Source organism: Coturnix japonica, chromosome 5 (genome assembly GCF_054131305.1).
Source record: "Coturnix japonica strain WE chromosome 5, WE-NBRP24, whole genome shotgun sequence".
NCBI lineage: Eukaryota > Metazoa > Chordata > Aves > Galliformes > Phasianidae > Coturnix > Coturnix japonica.
Genome location: NC_140667.1, coordinates 14315271 through 14332964, shown reverse-complemented (window position 1 = coordinate 14332964; position 17694 = coordinate 14315271). Strand labels below are relative to the sequence as shown.

General features: G+C 43.2%; 1 protein-coding gene across 16 annotated transcripts in view; it reads left to right on the top strand.

Annotated features, from left to right (window-relative positions):
* Window positions 1-3545: 3545 nt before the first annotated feature.
* BMAL1 (basic helix-loop-helix ARNT like 1) overlaps window positions 3546-17694 on the top strand; it is a 44181-nt gene continuing 30032 nt past the window's right edge. For 7 of the 16 annotated variants that reach the window (XM_015863936.3, XM_015863934.3, XM_015863937.3 and 4 more), the window contains exon 1: window positions 3546-3668. The gene's annotated coding sequence lies outside the window, so the exon portion shown is untranslated. Of the gene's footprint in view, window positions 3676-3966; window positions 4070-14973; window positions 15243-17340; window positions 17572-17694 lie in introns of those variants that run through there. The other 9 variants (XM_085550106.1, XM_085550103.1, XM_085550101.1 and 6 more) reach the window with 5 other exon arrangements.

Genomic DNA, 17694 nt, shown 5'->3' with positions numbered 1-17694 from the left:
ACTGGAAAATCTTGCTGTTTCAAGAGGTTGTCTTTCTGTAGCCTTTAAGATTTCAAATTTAAACCATTTTATCATTAACATTTCATTAAATTACTTAGAATTTGCTATTTTTTGTTCAGTTTAGACACTTCCAGCCTCTGAAATATTAGTGAAATTCCATGTATTTTAAAGAAGTAAAAACTCTAAGAGAGCTATGACCTCCATTATGTTTGAATCCAATGAAAATACAAGATCTTCCCTGGCCTTCCATGAAGACTGAACAAATATTGCTGAGAATACTTGGTATTCTTAACTCTATGGCCTTAATCTTTCTCCTTAGATTCTTCTTCCTGTTCTTGTTATGCTGCCAGATATTGGATTGCCAATTCTTGTGAGTTCCTATGGAATCTCAGAATACTAATTGGTGTTCTTAGAGACCCTGAGGCTGGAATCAATGGGCTGTAGAAGGCCGTGCTTTCTTATTCTTTCTTTTTTCTGTTTTCTTCTTCTTTATTCTGAAGAAGCAAGAGGCACATGAAAAAGTCAATATTTATTGCTTTATGGTTTTTTTTGGTTTTTTTTTTTTTTTTTTTTTTTGCTGGAATTTGGAAATGTTGAGATAGGAGTAAACATACACTACTTAAATACCAGAGAGTTGTTTCTACAAACAAAAGCAGAAAGAAAAAACCTAATATTTGCCTGGCTTGTGTTGTTTTTCCTCAACAATCTGAGGAGCTGCGAGTAAGTAATGGTGTGTTGTGATGAAACCTCAGCAAGGTTTGAGCTAGCCTCATATGGGTTGTGACAGACTGATAAACAGAACATCACTCTAAAGGTTTGTTTGTTTGTTTCTGTATGCAACAGCACCAGCCTCTAACTGGGTTGAAACTTGTCACCAGTTTTGTGGAAAAAGGTGGAAAATATGGACTTTGCTGAGTTTTGTGTAGTACAGGCTGAATGAGAGACCGGGTATTCAAGTTGCTAAGTCATGCTAACTTTCTATGAGCTTTGACTTTTGCTGCTGATAAGATCATAGCTTGTTTGTCACTGTAGATTTCTCAAGCTGAGGAAGAGATTGGTTAGAAGAGTAAAATAGGCAAGTAAATATCACATATCAGAAAATCTCTAAGCAAAATGCAAGTGTTTTAAATGTGAAATACCTAGATCCACAGTTAAGTGCTAATACATACAACATATTTTGGACGTATTTTTGAAGACAATAAAAAATAATCACAGAATTATCAAGGTTGGAAAAGACCTAGAAGATCATCTAGTCCAACCATTACCAGTACCTCCTAATGATGTAGCAAAAAGCCGTGCTCCAAAGACTCAGATAAGTGTCTCCCTTGATATCTCTTATTGGGGTTATGAATCATGTTTCAGAGAAAACATAACTAAAGCATCAAGGAAATAACTTAGCAGGCTACTTCTGGACTTCTAGAAATCTGCTGCTACCCCAGAGATATTATCAGTGAATGTTTGAAGGGGAGGAGGGAAGCTAGCAGGATTCAAGTTATCATTTGAGAGAATAGACTCCTTTTTGCATGTAACTAGATATCTAGATTTAAAGAAGAAAGAAAAATTGCAGATTGTAAAGTGAAACCAATGATAAAAAAGCCCTGTTGTTTTTCAGGTAGATTTGGTTTAATGACGGACATAACCCCTGTTCTCCTTGATACAAAGTATCTCTTGATAAAAAAATCTCAGGCTAAGGAAGTGGTTACTGTAGCATTCAAACATGAATGTGGTAGAGAAAATCAATAGGTTGTGATACAGGCTGGTTGTTCCAACAGCCCGCTAATAATCACAGTTTTCAGTGCGATCACCACATAGCAGGCTCTCCTCCCATTTCTACATCATGATTTCAAGCCAGATATAAGCTTGAGTTTTGACATGTAAGCGTAATGCGACCATTCATTATTACATAGTTAAGGAGGCCTTAATGCCTTCTTTAAAACAACCCAAATTCAGAAAATGAATCATATCAGAATTGACTTGCTGAGGAAATGCTATGGAAATAGGAGCGTATGTGTACAGTGCCCTGAGCAGAGGACATGATGGAGCTGGTCTTTCTAGCAGATTCCACAGTCTGTGGTATCATCTCAGATTCAAGTGTTTCTTCAAGAATTACCCATTATGGAAAATACTCCCTCCCAGTGCCGTAGCCCGTGCACCTAAAGTCCTACCTCTTCTTTCTGCAGTACACAGACACAAGCTGGAAGAATGATGAAAACTCTATTGTGGTGACTGTAGAACTCGCTTGAACTTGTGATTTCTTAGCTCTTGGGTGATTATCTTCGTACCCTTGAAATTTAAAGGGTGTAACAGTTGGTTATAAAAAGCCTTATTAAACTACACAAAAATTTTTACTGCACTGAACTTAAGATGTATTTTAAAGAATGTAGCAGAATGGGATTGGTATACAACATCATATGCTGAAAACCAGAATTTGATTAACCAGATGCTGTTATTTCCTTTAATTTCTCATTAATAGAAACAATTCAAAACAATCATTTACTGGGAAATATGACATATGGCCTGCTAAGCTGCTTTCCTACAGAAATAACAAAAGATCATTACTCTTGGCATCAGGCCCTACAGCAGTCACTGGGCTCATTAAGGCTGACAGTGTGTGACTGAACGCAACAGGAAGATGATTTCTACAGGTGGGTAGAAACAACAATGAAAACTATGAAGACTTGCGAGGAAGAAGTAGTCAAGGAGATTTCTCCACCTCCGGAACTTCTGTGCACTAAACCAAATCCAAACAGTAAAACGGTTGCTAAAAGATGACAGAATAATAGAGTCGATTGTGTTGGAGTGGACTTTTAAAGGGCATCCAGTTCAACTCCAGGCTGGAGTCTCTCCAGAAGAGACTGAAGGAACTGGGGCTGTTTAGATGGGGAAAAGTAGGGTGAGGGGAAACCTTATTGCTCTCTTATAGTATCTGAAAGGTGCTCACAGCAGCCCAGGGAGGTGGTTGAGTCACCATCCCTGTATGTGGTGCTCAGGGGCAGGATTGAATGGAGGGTTGTGAGGGTGGCATGGTTGGGTTGTGGTTGGACTCGATGATCCCTGAGATCCATTCCAACCTGAGTAATTCTATTATTTGATGTACAGGGACACAGTGAGGTCAGGTTGCTCAGAGCCCCGACCATGAGAATCTTCTGGGGACTGGGTTACCACCGTATCTCTGTGCAATACGTACCAGTTCCTCACCACCCGCCTTGTTAAAAGCACCTTTATACCCGCTATAAACAATGTGCTCACAGCGATGACCGGCCACTTTAACGCCCGCCAGCACCACATCCGGGACACCGCGCCCAATGCTGAGGGGGGCGGAATCAAAACTCCCGGCCGGCACTCTGATTGGCTGCCGCTCCAGGTGCACCCGCGGATTGGCCGCCGCTCATGAGGGCGGGCGTTGCCCCGTTGCCGGCCTCTCATTGGATGAGGCCTCTCGGGAGCCGCTCTCTGATTGGCGGGCGGGCGCGTCCGGTGCTGGTCCGGGGGAGGGTGCGATTGGCTGGAAAGTAGGTTAGTGGTGCGCCGTTGGGTGGCAAGCCAGGCGGAAAGTAGGTCAGGGACGGGGGCTGCCCGCGGCGGGTGCCGCTCCGAGCCACGCGCGGTGCCCACGGACGGCGACCCCCCCCCCCACAACACGGCCCGGGGCGCGGCAACGAGAGGGGGTGAGCGGTGAGCGGCGGTGGGCGGGTGGGAAGGGGGGGGGGGGCGCTAACGGGCGGCCACGGGAGCGGCTTCCCCGGGGCCAGCGGGCCGGGAGGGAGATGCGGACGGAGCGGGCCGACCTGACCGGAGCAGGAGGCGGCGGGTGGCAGCCGGCCACGGGGCAGAGCGGGGCCGGGAGGGAGGAGGGGAAACGCGGTGCCTCTTCCCCGCCCGCATCCCTCCGCCCGCCCTCGTGCCCCGGGGTCTCACGGCAAAGCCGGGCCCCGGGAGCGTGTGTGCCGGAGCCACAAGCGATGGCAGCGCCCGAGGGATGCGGGCGGCTCCGGGCAGGCCGGGCGGTGGCAGCGGGTTGGGGCAGCTGCGGGACGGATCCGTGCTGCAGCCAGACCAGCGCTTCCAGGTGCCGGGAAGGTCTACCCGTGATCGCGGCTGTGTGTGTGTGTGCGCAGGGAACCGGGCTGCCTGCCCAGCGGTTGGGGTTTCTGTGACTCCAGTGCCTCGACGGTGACAGTTCTGGAAAGGGTTTGGTTGAAATAACGGTGAGGAAACAAGCGGGTGTGCTTGCGAAGATGCCCGTCGTGACTTCTACATATTTGCTTGGTCTCCGAGGTGAAAAGGGTCAACTGGTGACGCGCCTAACGTTCTTAAATGATTTCGGAATCATTCTGAATCTTATATTCCCACCCTTGGTTCGCAGGCATTCGGATTGAAACTTCATTGCAGTTTCTTTCGAGCGGGTTGAATCAAGCTCCCATCCGTACCCGTTTGGTTCTGTTTTACCAGGAAGGCTACTAGGTGGGAGCAACTGGTAGCGCCCAGCCTGCTGCTGTTTGCAGGGAAGGAAGGAAGGCTGGTTGGTTTCCATTGGCTGGAGCTGCCGGCCGACTGGTTCTGTGCTCAGCGTCCTGCACAAGGCTGAAGTTAAACTCTGCCCCCAAAGAATGTGTACTTGCTGTGCTGTAGGAATATGCCAACAGCTCTTTCAGGTGACAGAAACTGGAGGGCTCTCACCTGGATGTTTTAAACCATGTTCCGCCTATTAGGAGAAAACCTTTACTACTTCTGGGCTTTGTGGGCTGGTGCTTCTTGTGGCTATTCATGATTTTATGTCTCCATGTGGAAATGGACTGTGAAATAACAGTATGATCCAAGTATTACAAGTATTGGTATTACATCCAAGTCTGAGGCCCTCAACACAGGAAAGATGTGGGGCTTGTAGAGAGGGTCCAGAGGAGAGCTGCCAGGATGATCAAAGGGCTGAAGCACCTCTTCTACAAAGGCTGAAGGAGCTGGACTTAGTCTGGAGAAGAGGCAGCTGTAGGAAGACTTCACTCTGGCTTTCCAGTATCTAAAGGGAGCTCAGGAACAGGAGGGAAAACAACTTGTAAGACAAGTAGATAGTGATCAGCCAGGGGGAATGATTTTAAACTAAAGGAAGGAAGATTCACATTAGATATTGGGGGAGTTCCTTTACTGAGAGAAGCCTGAGGTGCTGGAACAGGCTGCCCAAAATGAGCGTGGATACTCTGTCCCTGGAGGTGTTCAAGGTCAGGTTGGTTGGGGCTCTGAGCAGACTGATCTTGTGCTTGATCTGATGGTTGGCAATCCTGCCTGTGCTGGGGGGTTGGAACCTGATCCTTGGGGTTCCTTCTAGCCAAAGCCATTATGCGATTTAATGATTCTGTTCTCTTTTGTATTGCACGTGTCCATAGTCTGTTCTCATTGTAGCTGTGGTGGATGTAGCAGAGAGGACTCCACATCTGTATAAGGGATACATTGGGGTGCTGCCTCTGCAGATTCTGGAGGAACCTAAGGAAAGCTGCCTTGTGTTCCTGCAGGGCCTTCTGTATATTACAGGAGCGTCAGTAAATCTACCTGCTGCTGGGCTTTCCCAAAGACAGGGCCAAGGAGGGCCTGCTGCTAGAGCACTGCCATTGCCAGCCACCAAGAAACATGCTGTGCACAAAGACCACTGATAAGGGGGTATTAGGAAGGTCACCTTTATAGGGCTGGCTTATTGAAGGCTTCTTTTCCTACTAAATATCTACTCTCAAGGATTTCTTTTGGGAAACCAGGAAAGGGAACAAATGAACACTCACTGGATTTACTTGGCAGAGCTTTGTTATGCACAGTTCCTTGTCGCTATCCAAAGCTGTGATGACAAAGATGAAACCTAATGTGATAGTCACAGCCTGAGTGCTGCAAATGAGTAAAACCATTTCTAAAAGCAAATTGCAATCAAGCAAACTAGAAAGGCATAGAGACACATAGGCTAATTAATTTAGATGAATACATAAGTGCTGTTTCACACTCAACTTCAATATTTTCTTTCTAGCATGGAGCTGGTTGTCTGTGTGCTAATGGTTTGACAGGAGGTACAGGGAAACTGGAAGGAATAGAGTTGTCAGGACAAAGCACTGAGTTTGGTGGATCCCTCAGGGGCTTTCTTTAGTTACAGAACTTGTGTGCTTCTGACTTTTAACCTTTATCATGGCAATTCTGTCCATAGCGTACTTCTGAAAGAGCAGAAAAGTGGTAAGCATCTGGTTATATCTTCCAATGCCAGCAAATGTAGAGTTCTCTGAAAAGCTGAAGACAATTTTCTTCTACAGAAAACATGTAAAGGTGTATTCCAATAATTGCAAAGACTCACATAAATACATATTTTTAAGCTTGTGTAGCTTCCTTGTTTTCAGTAAGATTACGGAACACACAGAATAACTGAAGTTTTAGTACTTCACAACCTTACGTGGGGTATGAAACTTTCACCTTATTATTCGTAGAAAACTTGAGACTAAAATCATGATTTAGATGAATGCAATACTGAGCTCAGAGAAATGAGCATTGACCTTCACTGTTAGTTTCTGAAATCTCTGCTCATCCTGTGGGAGTCAGGATCTGTGCTTTGGAGGTGTTTGAAGAAGCAAAGTTGTTGTTGCAGCTTAAGCATTTAAAAGCATTGGAGAAGCTTTTAGTGTGGGTTTTTCAGTAAAGTTTCATGGGGATGCTGTAGGTTTAGGTACTGGGTTAAGAACACAGAGCAGAGGGATGCTCTGGTTGTCTTGCATTGTAATCACAAAGCACTCCAGGTTTGGCCAAACAAAATGCAAGGTGGATTCTTGCACAGTTTGAGCAGCAACAAAACAAACTGAGAAGTCTGTATGTAAATTATGCATATTCCTGTGGTTAATGTGTGTAACACACCAGACTGAAACAGCACAGATTGATGCATCTGATGACGTGAAGTTACTTTTCCTTTGAAGAGTTGGCATGTTGAGTTATTTAGAAAGCCGATATAAGTTTTGTGTGAAGATTTATTGTTTCTGGTGGCTTGAAGGAAGCGATCTCAGTTTTGAATATCAAATAGTTTTTAATCAGCAGTTAATTGCTTTGCATGTCGCCCAAACACCTGTGGTATATATTTGGTAGATCTTCATGCTGAACAAGGTGGGGAGCTCACTTGCATCAACTCCATCTTGCACCTGCCTTGTTTTGGGTTGTTTTTTTACCTCAGTTCATTGGAAAAATGCAGTAAGGCTATTTAGCCAAGGCCCAGACTTCATCTCCTTGGAAACCTGATCTTTCACCAGATGTTGAGAAATGTAATTTCTTTTTTTAATCCATTCCGCAGAAGAATGCAGATCAAAACAGCACCTTCTGGCTCTGGGAGTCTGGAATATTCGTTATCTGAAAAATAGCCTGGCATTTCACCCTTTGTCCTGGTGAAGATCAATGTTTTCTGTTGCATTCAGTGTTATTTTGAACTTGTTTTAGATGTTACTAAGAATCTTGTTGTACTTGTGTAGTTTAATTCTATTCAAGAACTGGCTGCTAGTGCCTTCTCTGCTTGTACAGTGAAGGACTGTCCGCGTTCCTTACCCCTTACATGCCTGCAAGAATTCACCTTTCTCCATGTTCAGTTCTGCAGAAAGATATTTCTTAGCCAGCGCATACAGAATTTGTAACCTTTTCAGTCTCCTGCCATTTGAGAAGCTGTTATTCAATGTCTCTGATGTCAGACCCTCTTCTAGGTCAGCTGCTAGTGTCAGAACAGCTTGTGACCCTGAGCTGATGCCATGCTGTGGCTTTGTAGATTGGCCTTCAGTAGGAATGGTGCCAGTGGGTTACTTATAGAGCAAGAAATATCGCTGGCAGGATTTGGAATGGTGAAGTGGCGTGCCACAGTTCTTGTGGATTGAAATGTTTACATTCTCTACTCGCTTAAAAGGAAACCCATTCATATGAATGTCGGCATTTGAGGAAGATGGTTGTAGTTCTCATGTTTGTTTTGACAATATTTTCCTTACAAATGTTGGTAGGCTTACATTTTTCACAGATACAAGCTAATTTAGTAGCACCTTGTGTAAAGGGAAGAGCAAACATACCACGGAATCCTCAATGGCTCTTACTTGGTGCGGCTGTGACAGAAAAGCATCTCGCAGTGAGCCATTGCTATAGCACTAGGACAGATATGTTTGGCTGTTCCTAAGCAATGTGTATTGGCATCATGTCTCTCAAATCACCTCAATAGGAAAGCATTTTATAGCCAGTCATATATGCTTATGCAGCTGCATTGGTTTGTTTTATCTCATTTGACAATATACCAGTGTTATCCATGTATTTTAAGGACTGCATGTGGTCCTGATAAGAGACTCTCCAGAAAACTCTGAAGTTAGTCTTACTCATTTAAGTTTTATTTCTTTCTCCCCCAAAACTAATAGAGGACTCAATTCAGTATTATTCTTGGTCTGAAGCATTCTCTATCTTGGAAACTTCCTCATAGGTGGCTTTGCCTTTTCAGCTTTGTCTTAATACAAAACCAACAAGATCTGAAGGAACTTGGCAGAATCCGCCAAATAGTGCTGTATTACAGAATAGTAATGGACAGAGTGTGGATATACATCAAAATGGCAGGAGAAAATAAGCTTAATATAATTTACTTTTTTTTTTTTTAAAAAAAAAAAAGATTTTCTTTCTGTCTTCAGACTTTTTTTTTTTTTAATTATTATTATTGTTTCCTTGATCTATTTTGTTATGAACAAATTCTTGATTAACATACGGTCTTTTCACAGACCCTTAAGAAATTCAGGACTTCGCTTCTAATCTGAAATAAAAATACGTATTAAGAAGTAATAAATGGTGTATCCTTTGTGTTGCATCTGTGCATTGTAGTTGTGTTGGGAGTGTATCAGGCAGAATGGTTTTGGCTCAAGTTCTACTTATATTTTTGCCCTACATTCAGGAGCCTTTGGTAACTATATTTAAAATCCTCCTGAGATTGGGGCTTCAAGTTGCAGCTTGATGCTTGTTATATTAGTTGTAGTATAACCTACTGAGATAGAAAATGCAGCAACAACAGCAGAGTAGCAAGGCCCTTGGCTGTAGTAAGTGAGGATTTGCTCAAATGCAATGGCTGTTTCTGACTTTGTTTTGTGTCAGGTTTTTCAGTCTGTGGTTTTAGAACTGCTTACTTGGAAACAGGAATAACAGAATCACAGAATTGTAGTGGTTGCAAGTGACCTCATGAGATCATAGAGTACAACCTGCTAAAGCAGGTACCCTACAACAGGTCGCACAGATCAGCATACAGACAGGGCTTGAATATCTCCATAGGAGGAGACTCCACCACCTCTCTGGGCAACCTGTTCCAGTGCTCTGGCACCCTTGCAGTAAAGAAGCTCTTCTGCGTGTTTGTATTGAACTTCCTGTGTACAAATTCTAGGCCATTACTCCTTGTCCTATTGCTACACACCACTGAGAAGAACCTGGCCTCATCCATTTGCCTCCCAACTTCCTTTAGATATTTATAAACATTTATCAGATCTCCTCTCAGTCTTCTTTACCCCAGGCTGAACAGGCGCAGGTTACTCAGCCTTTCCTCATATAGGAGATGCTCCAGGTCCTTAATCATCTTCATGGCCCTCTGCAGGAATCCTTCTAGGAGAGCCCTGTCTTTTGAACCAGGAAGCCCAGAACTGGACATAGTTTTCTAAATGTGGCATCACCAGGGCAGGGTAGAGGGGAAGGATCATCTCTCTTGTCCTGCTGGTTGTGCTCTTTGTGATGCACCCCAAGATCCCATTGGTCTTGTTGGCCACAAGGGCAGACTGCTGGTTCATGACCAATCTGTTGTACAGCAGAACACCCAGGTCATTCTCTGCAGAGCTCCTGTCTCCTGACCTGCAGTGATGCATGCAGCTGTGCCTCCCCAAGTGCAGGACTCTACACTTGCTCTTGTAGAACATGATCAGGTTCCTCCCTGCCCAGCTCTCCAGTCTGTCCAGGTCTAGTTGAGTGGCAGCACAGCCTTCTGGTGTGTCAGCCGCTCCTCCCAGCTTTGTATCATCAGTAAACTCCTGTATCTATTTGTCTGTTGCCTATTCCAATGTACTGTGTTGCCAAGCTGTGCCATGTAATCCTTGCATTTAAGTTTGAAATTGGCTTGTTATAGATGAAATTAAATCAATAAGTTTAAAAAAAACCAAACCAATATCAACACTGTGTTCTCAACAAACTTGAGAACATTTTTGTATTATACTTACGTGGCCCCAATCCAGAAATCAAGAAAACTGCCTACCAGTGTATGTATATTTGGAATCTTTCATGGACCTGTGTGGGAAATGCCACTGTTCAGCACAGTCGAACTTGATCCTTATGGGGTCCCTTCCAACTCGGGATACTCTGTGATTCTATGCTCACTAGGGTTGTGTTCAGTTATTTGCATGGTACAGAAGTTAAAAACCTATGGCCATAGAGAGATTCACAGCTTTTGGTTCCCAGCAGTTTGTTCTGTAGCTACAGGACATGAATCCTTTGCCACAACCATAGACAGCTTGTACTTTACTTGTACTGTAGCTTTGATGATCATTTGAACCGGATTGCTAGACAGTCTCCTCCCTTAGCTAAGCTTTAATGCATTGGACTGGACTGCCCAGGGAAGTGGTGGAATCGCCACCTCCAGAGACGTTCAAGAAACGTGTAGATGTGGCTCTGCGGGACATGGTTTAGTGGGCATGGTGGTGATGGGTTGGCACTTGGACTAGATGGTTGTAGATGTCTTTTCCAACCTTAATGGTTCTGTGATTCTATCTCCAACCTTGCGTTCTGTCCCTCTGGTCTGTGCTGGCTCATGTTTGAGCAAGTATACTGACTGGGGGAATCTGATTTGGCTCCATGATAACTCCTTACCCCACCCAAGGACTGATCTGAGATTACTCAGTTTATGGATACTGTTCACTTGTGGCTTCAGAAGCACTTGTGTCTCTGTAGGCAAGGAGACAGCACAGTTCTCTCAATGAGCAGGCCTGAAGGTCAGGTGGGATGGGCACTGAGTGCGAGGAGTGCTGTTTTAAGTATGTTACACTACAACCTTGGTGTGGAAGAAGAGCAGCTGTGGCAGAATACTGTTTGCATTAAGCCACGTTGGTCCATTTCCTGCATGAAATGGAATGTAGTACCAAAACATTAGAAGACTTGTTCTGATACTGATAACTAGAAGCCAGAAAAATGAACAAGCATTTAGTTTTATCTCTGGAGCTAGATGGTGGGGCTTTGCACCCCTCTGCCATTAAGAAAATATTTTTATAATGAGCAATTGTAATTCAGCTCGACCTCTGACTGTTTTGCCTTTCCCCTAACTGGCTCTCATTCTTCTGGGTTTCCAGATGAACAAATATAGAAATGTTTAAGATATACAAATCTCTCAGGAGCTCATTCACCACAATCGCGTGACTCTACCGATGCTGAGTACTCACATGTCCAAGTTGTTGTCAAACTGGTAATTTATTTAAAAACGACAGAGATGCAGCATTGTCTCTAGTTCGGCTTGACAGGCAATGTGGAGGAAATGCAATATAGGAATGGGACTAAAATGATTTTCTTTTCGTCCCAGACGATGCACGGTTTGGACTTCAGCACTCCAGTTGCACACCCCTCTGTGCCCTTTGGGGATGGGGAGCTGTCTGCTTTGATGCAAAATTTCAGGGGTGGCTGTTTAAGAATGATTCTTCAACTTGGCACAGATCTCACCTTGCTATCATTTCATCTCTGTACTCTGCTTTCTGGAAGCCGTGCTCTCTGAAACTTGCTCAGGCTTCCATTTAAAGAAATACCCTTAATGAAATTATGAAATAGCCCTGCAAAAGAATTACAACTTGAAAATCTGTTTTCTGTAGGGCTGCGGTATACACTTTTAAAAAAGGATTTACTACCATTTTTGAACTTAATTTGGAGTGTAAATGGAAACTACAGGAAGGTTTCAGTCAGCAGACAGTGAGAGGATCTGTGCCTGCTACTTAAATTAGTGACCTTTTTTTTCATTCCTAGGGCGTATGAGCGCTGGTAAAGACCAAGCAGCGAACATCTCAGAAAGAAGCTGGGCCAAAAAATCCTCCATTCAACAAAAAAAGGAAGGAAAAAATGCCAACTGATACCTCATTAGAGACCTAATTAACATTGTAGAATACTGAAGACCTTCTGTCTCTGGGTGAACTGATTATTATCCACCCATGCAAGACTTTTGAGGTTCCCTTAAGTGATTACGTTAGTCTAGGAGAGTTCCAGCTGCTTTTCAGGCAAAATAAATGTGCCTTTTGGAACAGGATTCTGTCAGGCAAGAGTCCTTGAGCCGCTGTGAATTCATTTCTGGTGTGCTGAAAAACTTGCTTAATCGACTTGCTTTGGCACAGCTTTCAGATGCACGCGTCTTATTTTTTTTAAACAAATATTCTGTCATCTGACTTGTCTTCCTCTTTTAGGATATTTCTGTGGCTTGCTAATTCCCTGTAGCCCTAAACAAATTGGAGTGATGGTGTTCCCTGGCAAATGTGGATGAGTACTGGTTTATTTTATTTGTGAGTGAAAACCATTCTTCTGTTTTTCTGCTAACTTCTGTTAGGTGTCTTCAAGAAGCATGGTAACTGCTCTCTTAACTGGTCGCTGATTCTCTTTAAACATACGTATGTGTATTTTCTCCTCTGGGAGTTGTCTCTGTGTGGTTGTTCTGCCTCTTTTCTCTCAGTTCTGTGAGCACTTTTCTTCTGTTGGTGAATGCTTTGTGAAGATGTTTTGGAATGATGGTGTGTTGGCATCCATGTTTGGGCATAATATTGGTGCAAGTTCTCAAGTGTGCCTGTAGGAGCAGCTGGCAAGTGGATTTCAGAGATGTCCAGGAAGCAGATGAAGATCTTTCAGGGAGGAACCTAAATGGACTAGTGGATTTCTACGTAAAGAAGAAACGTTAGGGATAAATACGGTTAACTTCATTTTTCATTTCTAGTAAGTGTCATTGCAGGTTGTAGTGAAGCATCACCATTCCCTACCTTCAGATAAAACGTAGCATATCCTCTTTAACTCCGCCCAGTGATCTAATTTGGCTGAGGTTTGGTTTTTTTTATTGGCAATAGCATGCAAGTTTCTCTTAAATCATCCTGTATTTTCCACACATCTTTCCAAAAATGCACTCATCAGAATCATTTCCACATCTGATCTAATCACCGTCTTCCACTCCTAAAAAAGTGTGGCCAATTAGTTCCTGCTGGCTGCCTGGATTGCTCTTCACTTGACTTTATAGTTTTCATATTTCTGCTTCTCAGTACGTTAAGCATCAGATATCTCAGTAGAATTATATTGTAACATTTTTACATATCATCCTAATACAGAACAGTATTTCTTTAACCAACACTATCTTGTATCTATACAAACTCTTTCAGGACTCTCTCCTACGTAGTGGAGATGGATTTGTTTTAACTCAGATGTTGATAAAAAGAGCCTTCCGTAAAAAAAAGTAAACTTGCTCAAAGCAGCATTTCACAAACAAAGAACCATTTTTCAGATTCTCCTTCCTACCTCTATTACACTGTAGGTTTCTAGGCCTATTCTTACTGAACATCCCTATAGAAATTAACCCTTTTATTCTCATATTCAATTACTTGTTTGCCGTAGCAAGCACTGTATACCTTTGCTGGTTAGTTCGTCATCTCTTCTTCTCCTTAGCGCAGTGCTGGTACTTGTTTGACTTCCTGAATCATCTTACTGTGATGTATTCAAATTGTGGATTATCTTGGGATTTTATTTTATTTTTTTTTGACAGGTTTTGTGTAAATCTCTTGGATGTTTGAATAGTTCACTATGAGGTAAGCGAAGGAACACACAGCTGAAAAGTGAAGTTGGGGGTTAACATCTCTTGCAGTCACACTCTCAGTTACAAAGGTTTAAATGTTTAGGCTTGCAACTTCTAATAAAAAATGTAAGAGTTGTGTCGCATGAATCCCTCAGAGAGAGGTCTGTGCTGCACTGCTGAGCGTTCGTGTAGCCCCATATTAAATAAACTAGTTAACTGGTTCGCTCTCTGATCTAAGCAAGGATTAGTCAGCAGCATTGTTTCTGGCAATTTCCACCTGGGCTTGTCCTTAATGTTACTCTGTTCAGGATCCTTAGTAATCATATGCTTCTGGAAAATGCTCTTCGTGGTGAGAGAGCCAAGCAGAGCAGGTTGGTCTGTTTAATTGTCACTCCCAATAGCCTACGTTGTTTGCTAAGATCTTGCCTAAGAAATACATAGGCCATTTCAAAGTAGTTGCTAAGCAGTTTTATGTTTGTATATTGCACTTAGAATTTGTAGTCTGTCTCAGAAAGCTTGTTTTGTTGAAATGACAGGGAATATTTTATTGACGGACTGTTTCCAGTGCAGTGTTATAGAGAAGTGGACAAATTAAGGTGACTTAATCTCCTTACGTGTGATATTAAATTTGTCCTAACTGTAATGCTTTCTTTAATACTCTATAATACTCTCTTTTAATGCTTTAGGAAGTGTTTATAGAAAACTGAAAAGTGCTCAAGGGATGAACTGTGTTTTGCAAGTGCAGCCTTACAGTGGAGATTAAAGAAACACAACAGAGTTGAGTTAAAGGAAGAAAAAGCAATTCATGAAATCTGTTGTTTGGTTGATGATCTGGTGGAGTTACCTGGAGGGACAGGATGGAACGAGTGTCAGTGGCTGGTAGGTGACCTACTCAAATATTGGCTAGAAAAGCTGGAAGTTGGGAAGAAGAGGAACTGAGCTTTGAAACAGCAAAGATGGGAGGAGGGTAATAGAGTCTTGTGAGCTATCAGTTGATCAAGGATATCTTTTTAAAACGAACTTTGGCCCGAATTACAGCGTATCAGTTTGTTTTATAAAATAGCAAATGAGGTTGTTTGTGTCCTACTGCAGGGAAGACGGGAATACTTGATCATGCAAGGAAACAAATCTGAGCAAATTGACAGGAAATGTTAAGATAAAGCGTATGTACTTTTATCTAAGCTGCTACATTCGTAAGCAGAAGGGAGCTGAGGGGGACACGGCTTTAACCAGGCTGTAAGTGAGAGGGAGGCCAAGAAAGAATTGTAGCAGAGAATATCTGTAAGGGCTCTTGTAAACTTTTTACAGGGCAACTTCTAGTTAGAAGGGTAAAAATAGAAGTAAAGGAAACTGAACCCTTCAGAGATAGCTGAAGGAGCTTGAGCAGATATCCTTAAAAACATTCCAGTGGAGCACCAGATGGGTGATTGAGGCAAGAATACACGCAGTAAAGGTATGTATTTCTCTAGTAAAGTGGGGGCAAACTAAAAGACTGTAGATCATATGCTGAAGTGAGCATTGCAGAAAAGTAGACCTCTGTACAAAGGCAGAAATGCTTATGTCTACTGAGTAGTAGAAGCAGCTTACTTGATTGATCCCTGTATAGAAACCAGTGCCTATCCTTTTTACCGAGTGAAACTGGAAAGTTTTCCATTTTCTAATAAATTTAATTGCTGTAGGTTTACTGGATGGTATCCAAGTCATCCTCCGTACTGTTCAGGAGCTGTAAATAATTATGAGCATTTGTAAGTGGTAACTAAGGGACTGCAATTATTACCATTTGGCACAAGCCTACCTGCGGAAATAACATCATCTAAGCCTACTTAAACTTTCTGTGAAAGAATTTGGACTGCCTGGTGTGCCTTCCTAGGTCCTGCGGGACTGGGCTGTGGGCACTGTGGACCATTCTGTGACACAGTGACTTTTGGTTTGGTTTGGTTTTTTCTAAACAAGGTTTCTTTCTCCTCTACCCATTTTTGCTGTTGGCAGGATTATTTTTGCTTCTAATGTGCGTGATGTCTGTGTAGATCCTAATTCCTGGCATTCCCTGATCATTAACCTGCCTCTATGAAGGGCTGCCTTGATTTAGTAGCGTGAGACTGTTCTACATACAACAGCCATTTAAAAATGCTTTTTCAGTTCTGGTTGTAATGCAAAAGTACGCATCAAAACTTGACCTTTACTTTAAAATAGAAATTGCAGGCTTTAAACCCTACCTGGAAAAACACAAGTCTTAGATGTATCTCTGACAACTGAACGTTGCTTCTTCCCAACATCAGCATTAACGTATAGACGCACAAAAAAGGAATGTGGTTCGTCAGCAATTTCTGCCAAGGGCTTTCCTATTGCTTTTATGCCTTCCACAGGAAAACAAAATTTGTGCTCTCACCAAAGCAATGAATGTAGAGTGGCTAGGAAGCCTTTTCTGGCATGTCTGTGTATTCATCACTTGTCATTCTCAAAAGGAAAAGCTCCTGAAGCAGTCTCAGAACAGGTGTGGATTAGTAGAAGGTTTGGGCGCACCTTGCCTTGCCCCAGCTATGCAGGGATTTGCATCTGAAAACAAATCCTGCAGTGGGTAAGCTATAAGTGCCATTAAAGTGTATGGCATAGATATTTTAACAACGCACTGCTGTTGAAATTGACAGTTCTGCCTTTCCTGTCTCCTGGCATGTCTCAGCCCTGGCTTTGCACGAGTTCAGGGTATCACCCAATGTTCCAGTTAGATGGTGCAGCTTGCTAACCTCGCAAAAGCCTGTGCTTACTGTCAAGCTGTTTTTCAGTCTGATGAGCAGATACATTCAGCACGTTGTGCAGAAAGGCTCTGGGGTCTGTGCAAAGGCCATACCAGGCTACTGAAGGGAAATGTGGGGCAAGAGTGACAAGGAAGAGAAAGAAGGAGAGATCTACCCCTTCTGTGGCAGTAAGATGTTAGGTCAGCTATTCTGGAAAACTGCTCAGCAATTTTTGTTATCTCATGCTTATCCTGGGCTAGAGAGATAACAACTTTTTCCAACCCATATAGCTCTTAACAAAGTAATCACCACTCTGGGCATCATCATTGAAGACAAGAAATATTCTGCTTGATGTGCTGCTCTGAGTCATGCTTTCAGTGCTGTGGTATTTGAAGCTAGAGAAGCTGAACTTTCCTGGTTGCTGGCTTGAGTGAGATGCACACTGTAGGCTGCCTGGGGTACACCTCAGTGATGTGTTCCATTGCACAGGAGTTCCAATTTACCCAAGTGAGAGAGAAGGAAACACGAAAAGGTAGTGCTGCAAGGAGGCAGCCTAGCTTGTATCATTTACCCATCCAGTATATGGCATGATTACACATCCAGCTTTACTTCTAATGTTCCATTAAAGGACTTGTAATTGTCACTTTGGCTTCTCAGCCCCTTGAATCCAAAGCAAGTGTGAGAAGAAGCTGCCCTACAGTTGTGCTTGCCCTGTGCTGTGGCAGCACTGCTCTCGGTCGGGCAGTTGAGCAGGCAGCTCTCAGTACATCCATTCTGCTCCGGATGCACTGTAGCTGTGTCAGTGCTGGCCCTCGGGAGGTGCTGGGAACTTGCCCTACTTCTCAGTGCTCGCTGTCGCTGCGCTTCGAAACTGCTTTTTGTGAATCTCTCTGAAGAGTGGAGAGTTGGATAATGCCACAGTATGAGCTGTCATAACTTTGAAGCGCTGCCTTTCTCAGTGTTAGCAGCAGATCACTTACTTAAAAAATGGGATTTTAGGCATGCGGGAGGCGATTATTTTTGAAGCATGGAGCGAGACTGGCAATGGTATGTGTATGTTTTTCCTTTTTGTCTCTTCTGGTTGTGTCCTTGCATGGTTTCCAGAAGACATGCAAGTGCTGAATTGTTGCGATGTCTCAGGTTTTACTATTTGAATGTGGATTTCGCTTG